Here is a 14926-nt window from a genome sequence, read left to right as displayed (position 1 = left end):
AAAGCATGTGTATATCAATGGACACAAAACTCTGGTTCCATGTGTTATATCCCCGCAAAAATATCGCCATACAAAAATATCGCCATATTTATGCGGCAATATTAAGGCATGGAACCTGCTGGGGACATCCCTGCAACCCCTGCACTATTTGTAAAGGAGCGGGGGACACCCCCGCAACCCCTGCTCCCAAAAACCCCAAAATGTATCCCCCCAAAAATATCACCTATGGCCGTTCCTGACGACCACATATATGCCGATATTTTTGCTGGGGATAATATGTAGTGATGCCAAAACTCCTGCGGTCCAAGTCACCAAGACTAGCATCACTGCTGTCACCCGGCATTGGGTACAGCCAGGCCAGTATATTGATGGGCCTGATTGTAGTATCATTGGGTTTGACAGAATGAGGAAGTGCCCCTTGGCGATAGTAGAGTTCAGCTGGTGAGGTGAAATGACCCAGCGCCCTGTAGCAGTGAAAGACTCCATCCCTGTCCCATGTCTGTAGGGTAATGATCTCCCTGACGCTGAGATAGTCGCAGTGGCTACCTGAGCGAGGGACAAAGAAATCGCCAGATTGAACATTCTGAAAGCATTAGGGCCTAGAGTGCATCCATAGGGCTTGATGGAAGGACCATCGTGACCGGTAGCCCCTAGTCCAGTTTCACAGACTGCTGACTCCTGTGGAAGATGGGCCAGTAGCTACTTTGGTAGCAGTGGACTCCATGACTTTAGGGATCCCTGGCGCAGAGCAGGAACCTGAGGTGGAGGACCAGGTTGGCGCAGATTTGAAGGGCCTGAGCAAGCTGGATGAGTTTGCATCAGCTGGGGTTCAAGATCAGAATGACTTCTTCACAGCCCAGAAAGAGTGTCCCACAGCAGGTGAAGGAGCAGGCTAAGGACGAAGCCCCTGGGCTGTTCGAAGTGTACTGATAGGATGGACTCCTGTATAGTGAGCCAAAAGACTCTGAGGGTGAGGGCACCAGAAGGTTGGTGATTCTCCAATGCCACAGAAAGTTCCTTTAGGATTTGGCTCATCAAATTCCTTTAGTGAGTCACTTGGGAGTGAGTAATACATCGCAACGGTTGTCTGCGCACTTTCACAGGCCACAGTTCAGTGTAAAGATTAAGGAATTTGTTCGGTCCTGTCTGACTTGTCAAGCTTCTGGCAAGTCAGGTGGTGCCACAAAGGCCCCCTTAAATCCACTACCTGTGGTTGGGTGGCCTTTCGCGAGAATAGACATGGGTATTGTGGGTCTTTTGGATCCTCAAACCAGCTCAGAGAACAAATACGTCTTGGTTGTGGTAGACCACGCCACAGGGTACCCTGAGGCGGTCCTTCTGAGGAGCCTCAAAGCCCCTGTGGTTGCAAAGGCTCTGATTGGGATATTCTCCCATGCTGGATTACCCAAGGAATTTGTTTCTGACAGGGGGGGTCAAACTTCATATCAGTGTATATGAAGGCTATGTGGGAAGAGTGTGGAGTCACCTACCAGTTTTCTACATCCTTCCATCCACAAACAAATGGGCTTGTTGAGCGGTTCAACAAAGCCCTGAAAGGCATGACAGGGGGCTTGGAAGAGGGCCTGGGGAGAAAATGGGATATTCTCCTACCATGCCTCCTGTTCGCCTACAGGAAGGTGCCACAGAACGGAGTAGAGTTTAGCCCCTTTGAGCTTCTGTCTGGACACCTTGTACAAGGTCTCCTCAGTCTAGTGAAATAGGGATGAAAGAGCAACCCCTCATCCCCTGCATGAGATGTGGTGGACTGTGTGCTTCGCCTTTGATCTAGAATGATGAAGTACATGGAACAGTCAACGAGAAACCTAAAGGGCAGTCAGGAGCTGATGAGGCACTGGCATGACCAAAAGGACTCAGTGACAGTCTATTCCACATGTCAGTGAGTGTGGATTATGGAGCCTGTCAAACCCTGTGCCCTTCAGGGCAAGTGGACTGGGCCTTACTCTGTGCTGGAAAAAGTCAGAGAGGTGAATTATCTCATTGACATGAAAGGACCTAAACAGATGTGCAGAGTCTTTCACGTTAACCGGCTAAAGCCCCCTTATAGTCTGCATGACTTGGTTGTGTCATTAGTGACTGGCGGAGAGACTGAGGAGGACACAGATCCCCTCCCAGACCACATGCACACTCAAGCCACAGATAGGTCAGTAGAAGGTGTCAACCTTGCAACGGACCTATCAGAACAGCAAAGTACAGACTGTCACCGTTTAATGGGACAGTTTCCTGGCCTGTTTTCTCTGATATCAGGTTGCGTAGATTGGTGCACCCATGATGTGGATACTGGAGACAGTAAGCCGGTGAACAGTAGAATTCACTGGATGTCCGATAAGGTCAGAGACACCATCAAGGAGGAAGTTTCCAAGATGCTGTACCTAGGAGGGATAGAGCCATCCCACAGCCTCTGGGCTAGCTGAGTGGTACTGGTCCCTAAAAAGGCCAGTGGTGGGAAAACTGAAGTTTGCTTTTGTGTGGACTGCAGGGGGCTCAATTCTGTAGCAAAGACAGATGCTCAACCGATTCCTCAGGCAGGTGAACTCATTGGCATGCTCAGCGCTGCCAAGAACATTAGTACCTTTGACCTCAAGTCAGGGTACTGGCAGGTTGGCTTGACAGATGGAGTGAGAGAGAGGTCAGCATTCACAACTCCAGAAGGACATTATTAGTTCACTGTGATGCCCTTCGGATTGAAGAATGCCCCTGCCACTTTTCAGCAGATGTTTAACCAGGTTTTGTCTTGTCTGGAAACTTCAGTGTCACCTATTTAGACAACATTGCTGTGTTCAGCCACACGTGGGAGAATCACTTATCTCACCTGAAACAAGTGCTTCAGGCACTGCAGAATGCAGGTCTGATTATCAAGGCTACAAAGTGCCAGATAGCACAGGGCACAGCGACTTACTTAGGCCACTTGGTTGCTGGAGGTAAGAAACAACCTCTCGAAGCAAAGGTACAGGCTGTGAAGGAATGGCACATTCCCACCAGACACAGATGAGAGCCTTTCGAGGTGTCTCTGGATACAGCCAGTCATTCATCAAGGAGTATGGGACCATCGCCATGTCCCTGAATGATGTAACTTCGAAGAAAATGCTGAAGAAGGTAATTTGGAACCGGCCTGTCAAACTTCCTTTCAGGATTTAAAGGATGGCTTGTGCAGGGCCCCCGTTCTGAAAGTTACAGACTATGGTCAGGAGTTCATTATCCAGACAGACACCTGTGATTTTGGGATTGCAGCAGTGTTAGTGCAGCTGAACTCTCAAGCGATAAAGAAACCTGTCACCTACATTATCAGGTGATTGACAAAAGGGAAAGTAACTGGGCTGTTGTTGAAAAGGAGGCTTACGTGGTCGTGGGTGCCGTAAAGAAGCTGAAACCCTACATCTTTGGTTCACACTTTACGATCCAGACAGACCACTGGCATCTTCGATGGTTAATGGCCATGCAAGGGGAGAACCCTAAGCTTTTACGCTGGGCCATATTCCTGCAGGGATTAGATATGGACATCCAGCAGAAGCCAGGCTCCCAGCATGGAAATGCAGATGGCCTCTGCTGGTGCTCTCACCTTGATGACGAACCAGACCCTCAGTAGGGTAGGGGTTCACATGTTGGTGCTGGGAAGCATGTGAGGAATTTGGCTATCCCCACAGTAGGTGTGCGCTCACCGGTTGTATAATAATTGATCTTTTCACAATTGACCTCGGGAGAATAGACCTCAGGAGAATTTACCTAATTTAGAAGGTCAATTAGGACATATATGTGGCGGGAAACCCAACGCAACCCCGTACCCAATCCAAAACCCCCCGCAAACCCCCACCCAATCCCCTTATATTATTTATAATCCAAAACCAACCGAATAGATATATAAAATAACTAAAATAATATAAAGGTCAATTGTGCAGAAGGTCAATTAGGACCACTATAATTAGGACAATTGTGCAAAAGCTCAGTTGTAAAAGATCAATTTGGGTAATACCCGCTCACCTCGGCTGTGAAATTTTATATAAAATTGAATGATCATAGATCAACCTCTGGAAAATTTGTGAGGCTAATCTGCACGCATTTTCGTATGCTCCCCGCAAAACATACACATAGACCTGTGTACTCTGGGTGGACACAGCCTATAGATGCAGTCCTCCCTGTCATATTTTGTTGGGATCTAACAGGTGGAGTACATGATGCATATCAGAAGGGGGAGGGCCAAAAACATCCTCCTGCCATGGCCAGCCTAATTAACTATCAAAGGCTCCATGGATCCGCCCTGTCCATTTGTCTACCCTCTGCAGATGGTGGCAGCAATTAATATAATTAACATACTAATAGAGTATACTTCAAACAGGTCCACATGGGGCCTGGCTGCAGAGGTCAACAACTGACGGGAAAACCCCAACAGCCTTTGATATGCACTGTGTCAACCAGAAGCCAGCTCCCCCCTCTCATTATCAAGGGCAGTGACTTGTCATGTCTGGTACTATTGTTTTTCAGTAGTCATCCCCGCAGGAGTACCCCATTCAGAAGGTATGCGTATGTGGTTTTGCGGCAACCAAAAGTCTGGTCTCGCCACAGCTTCAAGGGAGACCTGCCGCTTTATTCAGGAAACACAAACAGCTCAATTAACCAGAGAGACTCTGTGATCCAGAACAGACAGAAAGATGGGTGGGACTTAGTATTACATGTTTTCACCCCTTTACCTTTTCTGTTGCAAAGCACTCTGGTTATGATAAGAACACAAGTCATGTCAGCGGAATAAGAAAACAAATTGTAAGGGGAACCGGCAAAGGGTCAGGGAAAAGGGGGCCCACAAATTCGGAATCACAGATCAAAACAAGCAAAAAAACTATTGGAAAATATGATTCTTTTATTTAAATTTCATTATTTGTTTAAAACATACATATTAAACCTTATTACGAGCTCATATCTAATATAAGCATATTGTTTATAGAGATAAAGTGCATAATCAAACAAAGTGCTTGTATAAAAACAGGACTGTCAATTCGGTCAATACTGACATAATTCTACCAAGCTATCTGGACACCAAGCTGGATAAAGGGAATCACCCGAGTGATGGTCAGAGGCTGCGGATGCATTGCATACTTAAAAAATCACAAATACATAATCAATACAGTGATGATTTCCTCTAGAATTAAAAGGGTGCCATACGTCAACTACTAAACTGTCATAACCCCATTTTTTACAGTAGGTCTGGCATGAATGAAAAAAAGAGTAGTTTCAATGGTGCAGAGCATCTAAGCTGTTTCACGGTTGATGCCCATCTTCTTCAGGGCGGCACACTCCCATTAGGATAGTTGCCACTTGAAATTTTTATATATATAATGTATATAGGACAATAGTACACTCAGCTATGAAGATTGTACAAGCTGAATCCATAGTGTCGCCTAAAACATCATAAAAAGAGAAGACAAGAAACAAAAAAACACAGTCAAACAAAATCATGAATGATTACATTAAAAACTAAAATCTGAATAAACAAACAACGGTGATCTGAAAATAATGAACAGGAGGCTCCCCTCCCCTGTGGAAATGTCCGGAAAGGACCCCTATACTTGTGTGTGGGAGAAAAAAGGCTTAACAATTGAATTGCAAAATTACCATTGTCTCAGCCAAATGCTGGTCCATCTTCGGGAGTATAAATCTTGGGAAATAAGTGTAGACCATCAAGGCAAGTTCTCTACAAAGTAGAACTGCAAAAGCAAGAACAGGAGCATGTTATAATGCGGGAGGGGCAATAAATTACTGATGGCCCCTCCGAAGGGCAGGGGTAGAGCATAAGACGGCAGTCCTTTCCTAAGGTAAAAGTGTAAAGAATTTTTTAGGTGAAAGCTGGATAGACCAAATTCAGGAGGATGTAAATTAACTCAGAGAGTAATACTCGCCTGAATAATGGTGAGCAGAAGTACACATTCGGCCTCAATGGTGAATCGCATTCAAGGATTGGAAATAACACATCTTCCGAAATGCGCCCTCCCAGGGCAGAATAATGTCCAGCATAATATAGTTTGATCACAAATAGCTGCAATATTACAAAAAGACAATATGAGCCACTATTTAAGAACACGTGGCCGTAAATAATGCATGTATTATACCTGGCGAGGCGTACCCCATAGCATAATTGTAATTGGTGCCTGGACTAGCCAGCTAATGGCCCAGTGTGGCCAAACTGTGTGCCATTGTATTCCGTGAAATCGAAGTAATGACAGTGTAGGAACTACAAAAGCCACAAGGGGCAAGGGAGGTAGGCCTAGCCTACACCAATCACTGTGGCCCATTTGACTTTAACAGACGGTTGAGCACCTCTTTTGGGCAGATCATCTGAAGGCTTTGCAAAGAGTAACAAGAAGAACTCATTTGGACCCTGCCTCTCCTCAGCTTCAGGCCGTCTGTTTTAAAGGACGACTCAAGCCCAGTGAAGAAGCCAGAAGGAGTGCATTGGCAACCATCAACAAGCGTCCGCCTTAAAGGACATTTTCGAGCCAGTCGAGCCCCTTGAGCTGCACCCGACTGCGCCGCTGACTGTTGTCACGCCGCAGTTGCTAACATTGTCGCCAACCAGCACTGAGACAACAATTTCTGACCCATAGCCACCGTGTAGGCCACCAAGCAGCCATCCGTTCAGCTGCGCTCGCCGAACTGCTTGTGCCTGATGCCCGCAGCTGTCTCCCGTCTTGAAATCTGTCGCAGAAGCTGCAAAGTGCCCGGAAATGGACTCAACACTGTCAAGCACCAAGAACTTCACCATGCACAAGGTACATTGTGGTTCTGTCCCCTTGGTCCTTCTCCGAAGACCTCTAGTGGCATTTTACGACCCATTTATCCCCTATTGCTGAAAGCAAGTATCCTTGAACTGTTGCAATGAATTACTACACCAACTACCATCCTGTCAGAATCCAGAGTGCATCTCTTTTCCTTCTTGAAACTGACAGCCCTCTGCATTCAGTATCAGGGTGGGTTGTATTTTGTAGTGTGCTAGAACCGTCTGTTGTGATAATAATAAAGTAGATATTTTTATACAACCTTGACTGGACAGTCCCTTTTATCATTGGTTAATAATTCTATTTTTGCTGTGTTGCAACTAGCCATCGATCCAAGACTTTGCAGCGATAAGCCTGTAGTTCTGTCCACGCTACCAAAATTGGACAAGGAGGTTTATAATTTACTTGTGTTTAATCTGTTTGGATCCCTTCTGGTGTGGGGCTGATTGATGGTTTAGAAACCGATATTCATCCCTGGACCACTGGTACCCTGGAAGTTGAGTCACCATACTTATTAACGTGGCAAAATAGCCTACTTCTTTGTTTCTTTAAATGCTCCTCCCTTTGTGACACAGTGGTCACCCACGAGACTCTGTCTGCCTGAAGGTCAGGGCTGACCTTCTCCCACTCATACCGTACACGTCTGAAGCAATCAACTGAGAAACTGTAAAAAGTCTCCCCAACTTATCTGCCACCCTATTCATCTTGCAATATTACTAGAACGTCCTCATTAAAACGCATCACCCATGCATGAACACTAGCCAGACCTTCACCATTGACTCTCCTGCCTCAACTCCCATCAACCAACCACTTCCCTGTGCTTAGTATATGTCAATGCAACCGATAGGACGCAGTCTGGGATTGGCTCCGAAAGTAGGCCCGGGAGAAAATGTGGTCAGTCTTTTTATATGGCCATAATTTCAATAGAATATTTTTTAATTCGAAAGGAAATCTAATTTTTCAAGGTGTACTGAAGTTGTATCTATCCTGAAATCAATAATTAAAACATAGATTTTTTTGTTAAAATACTGCAGTATTTTTATACTTCTTTCCACCAATGTATGGGTTGCATGTATAACATGTAACAGGCATTGGAAAAGCCAGCAGTTCAAGGATTCCTTCTAAATGCCAGATACTCACATGCCAGGTACTCCCATCACATGCCACTTATTGCCATCCAAAGCCCAGGCACTTGCATCCCATTTCATACAGTGCCATCAAATGGCATCTACCCTGGCCACAAGCCTGCTGTTGCCCACAAATGCTATATCTGCCCATGATATGACACATATGTATGCCAGGTATCCCCACCAGATCTGGACTGTTTACACACGAGGTGTGTGTAGGAATGCTGAAAGCACATCTCTGAGCCATATCTTAAAAGGATTGTGGATTGTGTAAAATACTCAGCGAAACAGTTTTTATACGGGCATAAAACTTTAGTGGTTGAAGTTGCAGGTCCTCCTCCCAAAACTGCTGACCCAGTAGTCGTTTATACAAAGTAGGGGCCGGGGGGGAGGGGTGAATGCATGGGTAGTATAGCTCAGCAGCCTCTCGTCTTGGAAGTAAGACCACGCAGAGCAACATCGGTTCGGATCTCACGGCCAAGCTTAGAAACCTCTTGGGTATTCATTAAGCGTGTTATAAATAACCAATTATTAGTATATAAATATGCTGCGCCACCGCATCGCAAGATAGTTATCTTTTAGATTTAATGGTTATTTCTGGTGTTATATTTCGTAATGAGTATTCTCAGGTGCGTAGTATTTGGTGTTTATGTTGTATAAATTACGGTGGACAGGTGTTTCGCGCCCATAACGGTTTCTCAAGGCCTATTAGCTGCTACCAGAGTGATTGCCCAGGCTGGAGAGTGCCACGTGGTGAAGTTTCATCAAAGTGTAACGCAGTATTCCACTGCGGGCGGTGTATATGTGTGCAGTCATGGGTGAACCGCTCCTAAATTTCCGCGCGCTTTGGAACTCTGTTTTTATATGCTGCCTCACATGAGAATCTGTGTGACTGTGGCTTGAGAAGGTGAAGTGGGCGCATTGACAGGCGTCGGCTATAGTTTATGCAAAATGAACACAAAATACTGATCCAGCTGAGACCACAACTTCCATTGGAAATATAACACCAGATAATAACCTATGTTTTAGTTTTTTCTATTTTTTTTACTTTCTTTTTACTTTCTTTTTATTTAAATAACATGTTCATGTATTACAGCACACCATTGCCGGACAGTATAAACTTCTACAGCTTTCCAACTACTAAACCCCCATCCACCCCCCCCCCCCCACACCACATCCCTTCCCCTTCTCATCGCAATTTGGGGAAAGTCTGAGCACTCGCCATTTCGCCTCTTCCCTAACTGCCTGCTCAGAGTACTCGCAATCCCACACTACATCTCTCCTCTCTCCGTTACCCCTCATGTTCCTTGTTAATCAGTTCACTGGGGTCTTAAGTCTGGGGTGGACGCCAGTTCGTTCAGCAGTTGTCCCCAGTCCATTTGCAAATCATTTCCCTGCTCGGGGTCTTTCTCTTTTCTCAAGTACTCCACCTCGGCCAAACCCCTTCGATGTGCCATCGCCTCAATGACGGGAGGCCCTCCCCTTTCCACGAGATTGCTATTCGCCTCTAAGCTAGGACTAACAGAAATCTGCCTCTTTTTCCCTGGTAAGAGACCCCACAAGCATACAACACAAGTGCATTCATAGTTACTCCCCAATTACTTGTTCAGACGCCCCACCACCTCCTCCCAATATCTTGAAATCTCTCGGCAGTCCCAGACCATGTGCCAGAATCCGGCGTGACCCCGTGCACATCGCGGACATTCATGTGTCACAGCAGGGTGGATCGTGTGCAACTTATCCGGTGTCAAGTACACCCTATGTAAGTCGTGAATTGGATCAGTTGGAACCGTGCATTCCTGGACACCTTTTTAACCTGTTTCCACATCTTCACCTGCTTTTTGTCTGAGATTGGTGAACCTGTGCCCCTTTGCCATTTAAAGGTAATAATAAGCCTTGAATTTCAAATATAAGGATGTTCCAGGCAACGGATATGAAATCCTCAGCTCTTCATATGTTTTGGACTATGACTCCCATGGTCCATCACCATTGACGATGCTGGTTAGGGCTAAGGAGAATTGTAGTCCAACACATCTGGAGAGCCAAAGGTGTCTGGGCCCTATCACTCAACTGGGCTTTTTTTTTTACATGACGTGAAAATATGCCTGAAAAGTCCAGCCACAAATACTCCCCTTTCCTTTGCACACCATACCTGCCAAGTGCCCATATACTCAGAAAACGCAAGGCATTTCCTTCAAATACTAGTCGCTCACATCACGTGGCAAATTATTGCCATCAGATGCCATGTACTGAAATCCTTTGCCAGGTACTGCAGTGAAAATCGATGCATTTCTCAAAAAGGCCAAGACTCAAACAATGTATGGCAGGTTGCAGCATGAAATGGCAAAGGCTCACACAGCTAATCCGGTATTTCGATCAAAGGCCCAGCTATATACATCATGAGCTAGCTATTGCCATCTAATGGCAAGTTCTCACATAATATTCGCAGACAGTGCCATCAGATGACCAGGCACTTGTCTTGTCGCACAGTGCTTCCACAAATGGGGGTTTCTTGTATCCTATGTCACGTACTGCAGTCAATTCCAGACATTGACAATCAATACCAGATACTCGGATGTTATGTTTGCTATTCTAATGGAGGGAAAGCACAGTACATTACTGCTCAGACCTCGCCACAGAGACAGATGGACTGGCAAGCTGGCTGGAGAAGGATGCAAGTACTGTCAATGGGATGCGGGCTCCAGAAGAAGAAAGCCCTGGTTCAGCAAACAGCGCTACCAGCCTTTTAGAGGTACTAGTATGATTCGGGATCTTCCGGCTTTTCAGAGGTCCTCACTGTTTTAGAAACATAACGCCACTGCTTCTTGGGATCCTGTGGCTTCCTTGGTGATGGTGGTGTCCGGTGCCCTGGCATCTAATCTGGACTACTCCACTTGACCAACATTTTTAATCTTGCGCAAATTACTTTACCTGCGTGTACCAGGGGTTCCCTTAGCTGCCAAACGTGGGAGGACTTTAAGTGGCCTTATGCCAGCATATGAATACAAAACATAGATAAACTGCCATTTAGACAATCTGAAGGTGCTTCGTGTGCAGCCTATTAGGTGGGTGTGCACGTGGCATGTGAATATAGCACACATTGTTCTCATTAAACAGAATATAAATCAAGTGGTGTTTCCATGAATGAGCCGGGAGGCAAATCCATTTTTGGTGTGCCGTGTAGGAATAATCACCAACATTATTACTTATGGAGCAATACATAGTGAGGCTGTTTTCCAATTGTGCACACAGGGAAATAAATCACTGCTGGGGAGTGACTTGCCCAGGATCACACACTTTGGTTAAGTGGTGCAGTGGCAATGTAGGTATGTACCAACATACTTTCCAATCTCTAGTTGTACAGGTTTTGTTTTGAATAACTAAAATAATACTTTGTTTTCTACAGTGGACATTCAAAGAAAAGGCTATATTCCATAGGGCGGACTCGCCATCGCGTTACGTTCGCTATTTTAAACAGAGGACTACAAAGCAGACTGACGTCAGCCTAAACAATCTTTAGGGTTTCCCACTGCATATTCAAGAGACAAACACACACACAACCAAACCCACCATTTGATACGGCTATCTGCATGTGCACAATAGTGTATCTTATTTTTCATGATGTGGCAAACCCTTGGAAGTCTAGACAACAAGCCAAAAAGACAGTTTACATGGTTCTGGTTTAAAGCTGCCTTGAAAGAGTTCGCAGATAATGGGGCTAAGATGAGCTGCGTGCAGCGCTTCACACGAAGACTTCGTCCAGCAGCTGTAATCACGGAGTCGTTAGCACCTTCAGGCAAAATCGCTGACAGAACTTTTCAGACATAATGGGCACTGCCTGGGTCCACCGGGGACCTAGTGGACTGTTTGCAAGGCCGGTCCTGTACATCTGTCCAACACCAACAGGCCTGTGGCTAAGTAGAATAATCTCTGGTGACCGCAATCTACTCCATTCCCCTGTGTTGTTGACTTGTTTTCAATGATGTTACTTCATTTTTTAGGGGTGCCAACATTCCTACCCTCACCTGTGAGCTTTCCAGTCGAATTTCCACTGTGAACGTTTTTTTATTAAATGATTGATGTGTGTGTGTGTGTGTGTTTTGGGCTCTCAAGCTCTGCTGAGGTTCTGCAAAATCACGTGACTCAAACCACCTCTCACTCACAACAGCTCAACTCCTGGCCATCTCTCCCTGGAGCACCGGACAATCAAATCCACTTTTTTCCTGTCCCTTATTAACCCCCTTGCCCAGTATTTCGATGTTTTCAAACCATCTGCTTACCCAACGGTTCCCTCAAGTCCAAACTGTACTCACTGGACCATTGTTCCTTCCCTTCCCTCCCCAGGCATTCACACGACCAAACAACGTGTCCTCTTCTCCAGCCAGTGACCACTTATCTACTTTCTTCTGAGAGTCGCCCTGCTCATTTTTCTCTCCAGCCGAATCCCAACAGCTCACACTCCACCTGCAGTCCTCTAGTTCCTTCTATCTCCTCCCAGGTGCGCCCAGCCGTTTGTGTGTTGCCTGTCCCTATTTCCCCCCCACTTAAGGTGACTCATGTTGTCGCTCTCCTGCGTTAAGGCCTATGAACACATATATCTCTCCCTTGACTTGGTCTTTGTGTTTTCTTAGCCAACAGTGTTTTACTTCTGATCAGCCACAGATGTACATGTGCCACCAACAGAGAAGAACCACAGCCATTTCTAGGCAGTGGTGTGGTAACAGAAGCTGTGTGTAGTTAGGTGGAGTAATAAGAGATTTGATTGGCTGGCACGCACACGGGAGCCCATAAGGTCATGTCAGAAGGATGTAAGCATCACATGAAAGAGCGTTTAGCCACCTGAGACTAGGAATACGAGTGACATGGGACTAGGTATATGGCCAGGTCTTATTACGTATAATGGAAAGATCTGCTAGAAAAGTTGGCATGTACCACGTGGTGTGACAGATCCAAGGAGTTTGTCATCCTTCCCCAAGGGGGACCCACCCCCTTTGGGACTACAGAGGTGAACCTGCTATGCTTAACAATCCGTAGGGGACAGGGTAAGCGGGATCCTTCTGGAGGTTACTCCATCTTAGGGGACAGCATCCCCCCCCAGACACTAACACCTTTATGGGTTATATAGGAGCTAAGGTGTATAATAACCCTATTACCCCTTTAATGGTTGGCTGGGCTTCTATCTGGAATGTACCCAGTCCTTATGAGAAGCAGCCGAAAGGTTGAAAGAACAGGCTCCTGGAGGCACGTTGCATGAGGAGCCAATCAGGGGATGGTATCAACAACACAGCCCGCTAAGTACAAATACTTCACAGCGCACGAAGGCGGTGTGGCCAGCAGGAGGGCAAGGATGCCAGATGACGCATCCCGCATGACGGTGTGCACTTGGCAAGTGCAGAAAGGCCTCATGTATGCAAATGGAGCAAGGGCAGAGAGCCTCGAAATTTTGAGAAAAGGCCCGAGATGAACCGCCCACGGAGAGAGGAATGCCAGAGAGACTGCAGAGCCCTCCCGAGTAGCACCGAACATCACTAAAAGGTATGCAGTGACTCCAGCGGGAGGCATGGCAAGACAGAGGGACACAAGCCCCAGAGTGGGGAACATATCGAGATGCCCCAGAGTGGGGAAAGAGTCAGACCCAAGCACTGGAGCAGGGAGATATATGATATGATATTTTATTTATATCACGCTCAGAGCGCGACCAAGCAAAGGGAGGGGAACAAGGGAAAACAAAAAATAAAAACAATGATCTTACTAAGCCCAGTGACATTAAGAACACACAAGTGCATGGAGAAGGGAAAAGGGGGAAAGTGTGTGGAAGGGGGAGAAGTGCAGAACAGAGGAAAGAACATAATAAGTTAAATAAATGAATAAATACAGGGAATGAAAAAGTGGTAGTGCAGCCAGCAAGTGGCAAGTGCAAGATTAGTCAGATAGGGTATATCTGATAAGTGCAGAGGAAGAGTGGGGGACTGTATGGGTACAGATACAGAACCCAGTTCAATGGGCAGCCCGGAGGCAGTGCACGGGGGAGGCAGGATGAGCAGGTACCTGGGCCAGAAGGACAGAGGGTTTCCAGGTGCACAGTGCCAAGAGAGAAAAACAGGTCAGCAGGGGAGAAGAGGGGCAAAGGCAGAAGCAAAGAGGAAGGTCTTGAGGTGCTTCAGGAACCGGAGATGGTTCTCCTCAAGTTTCAAGGTGGCAGGGAGGCTGTTCCAAAGGGAGGCCCCAGCTAAAGACAGAGATCTGCCCCCAGCTCATTTCTTTGAAAAACGACAGACCCTGAGTGAGTTAGAGGTAGAGGAGTGAAGGCATCGAGAGTGGAGGTATTTGCGGAGGGATAGTTGAAGGTATTTTGGACCCAGGCCCCAGAAATCCTTGTGGACAATACAGAGGGTTTTACATGTAATCCTTGCATCCACTGGGAGCCAATTTCGGGGTTTCAGAGCTGGAGAGATACGATCCCAGGGCTTGAGGCCAAGGACAAGTCTCACAGTCCTGTTCTGGATTAGTTTTACAGGGTGGAGAGTCGAGGCAGGTAGATTTGGAAAGAGGCTGTTACAGTAGACCAACCTGGAGAAAACCAGAGCTTGAGAGACAGTGAGCTTCCGGGTGAAGGAGAGGAAAGGCAGAGTACCTCTGAGGAGGTGGAGTAAGAAATTTGACTTTTTAGAGATGTCGGAAATGTGTGCGGAGAAGGAAAGTGTGGACTCAAAGATGACCCTGAGGTACTTGGCCTCACAGGTGGGGGTAGGAGGAGGGCCAACGGAAGCTGGCCAGAGAGTAAGGGGAAAGGATGGTGAAGGTGTACCGATGAGGAGGATCTCAGTCTTGTTGGCATTTAGACAAAGATCGTTGGCAGTACACCAATATTGAATGGCAATTAGGCAATCAGAAATGAGGGAGGGAGAGGAGGTGGCCGAGGGCAGCCTGAAAATGAGTTGAGTGTCATCAGCATAGCACTGGAAGTTTGAGCAGAAAATGGAAATGAAGTAGGCGAGAGCTGCCAGGTATTGGTTG

The sequence above is a fragment of the Ambystoma mexicanum genome, chromosome 2p (assembly GCF_040938575.1).
Source record: "Ambystoma mexicanum isolate Mex_15411 chromosome 2p, UKY_AmexF1_1, whole genome shotgun sequence".
NCBI classification, from domain to species: domain Eukaryota; kingdom Metazoa; phylum Chordata; class Amphibia; order Caudata; family Ambystomatidae; genus Ambystoma; species Ambystoma mexicanum.
The sequence above is the reverse complement of the archived record's forward strand: the minus strand, read 5'-3'. Positions refer to the sequence as shown.